Source organism: Aethalodelphis obliquidens, unplaced genomic scaffold (assembly GCF_003676395.1).
Source record: "Aethalodelphis obliquidens isolate GAN/ISIS:26980383/991018 unplaced genomic scaffold, ASM367639v1 scaffold4, whole genome shotgun sequence".
In the NCBI taxonomy this organism is placed as follows: Eukaryota; Metazoa; Chordata; class Mammalia; order Artiodactyla; family Delphinidae; genus Aethalodelphis; species Aethalodelphis obliquidens.
Genome location: NW_020837948.1, coordinates 74,053,872 through 74,055,354, shown reverse-complemented (window position 1 = coordinate 74,055,354; position 1,483 = coordinate 74,053,872). Strand labels below are relative to the sequence as shown.

Here is a 1,483-nt window from a genome sequence, read left to right as displayed (position 1 = left end):
CCTGCTCTTCTAAGTCTTTCACTCTGTATTTGAGCCATAAAGATTCCTCCTCTGCAGTGCTGTAAGATGCTCTTATCACCAGATCGTATTCTAGCGGGCCCAGAAAATCACCTCAGGTTGAGCGGACCGAGTTGGTATTGAAAACTGAACAGGTTTAGAGGGGGGTAAAAAAGCATCAACTGAGCCCCAACGATGTGCCAGGGAATTTATGTGCAATATATACTTAGTCCTCACAGCATTTTTCTGAGATACTTTTATTCTTATTTTATGGATGAGCAAATTAAGGCTCAGAGAAGTTGAGTACCTGAGCTGAGGTCTCAGTTAGCAAATTACAGTTATAATTTACCCCAGGTCTGGGAATTTCCTGGCAGTCTAATGGTTAGGACTCTGCACTGTCACTGCTGGGGCCCAGGTTCGATCCCTGGTCAGGGAACTAAGATCCCGCAAGAGTGCAGCACAGCCAAAAAAAGAAAAAAAAACCCAAACAACTTATCACAGGTCTGTCTGTGTCTGGAGCTCACCCTTGTTTCTACACTTCGACCTCTCATTGACTCCACAGTAATCTTCACATCCACCTCTGGCTGATGCAATTTCATCTTGACTCTCAGGAAAATCTGATGTGTCAGGTTCAAATTTAATCATAGCACACTATAAGTTATAGTTGGAGAAGCAGAAATAAGTGTGTCAAGATGATTTATATGATGATAATGAGACATAACCTCTGATAATTTGACCTGAGTTGAAAGATGCTAAGTGTGAGTGAGTGTGTGTGTATGTGTGTGTGTGTGAGAGAGAGAAAGAAAGAAAAAACACATCCAGGAAATTAATAAAAGCATCAGTGTCTGGTCACTCGTCCTGAAGACTGAGGCACAATGAGAGAGCAGCTCAGGAAATGCTTTTAATGAACAGAGACTCTGACTTGGGAGGAATATATTATCCAAGATCAGGAAAACCTTAAACTCTTCTCAGCTAGTGTTTTATTCTAAAGAAATACTGCATATAATTTATTATTCATAAAAACATATTAAGTTGTTTTAAGCAGAAACACACATAAAACAAGACTATGTGGGCTTCCCTGGTGGCGCAGTGGTTGAGAGTCCGCCTGCTGATGCAGGGGACACAGGTTCGTGCCCCGGTCCGGGAAGATCCCACATGCCGCGGAGCGGCTGGGCCCGTGAGCCATGGCCGCTGAGCCTGCACGTCCGGAGCCTGTGCTCCGCAACGGGAGAGGCCACAACAGTGAGAGGCCCGCGTACCGAAAAAAAAAAAAAAAAAAAAAAAAACAAGACTATGTATTGATCAGTTGGTGAAAATGTGACCAGAGGCTTGCAGGAAACTGACCCTGAATTTCCTCTAGGAGCAATGGCTTAGTATTTGCTAATTCAGTGTTTGCAATGGCTTTATAGAACATAATGAGCATAAATCATGAGGACTGACTGTATATTGCCTGTTTTCATCGTCTCTACCACTAGACAGTACACTC

At 43.2% G+C, this 1,483-nt stretch overlaps 1 non-coding gene across 1 annotated transcript; it reads left to right on the top strand.

The window, feature by feature from the left end:
• The first annotated feature begins 361 nt into the window (after positions 1-361).
• Positions 362-433, top strand: TRNAD-GUC (transfer RNA aspartic acid (anticodon GUC)). Its single transcript has one exon. It is a non-coding gene; the product is annotated as a tRNA-Asp (tRNA).
• The last annotated feature ends 1,050 nt before the right edge of the window (positions 434-1,483 follow it).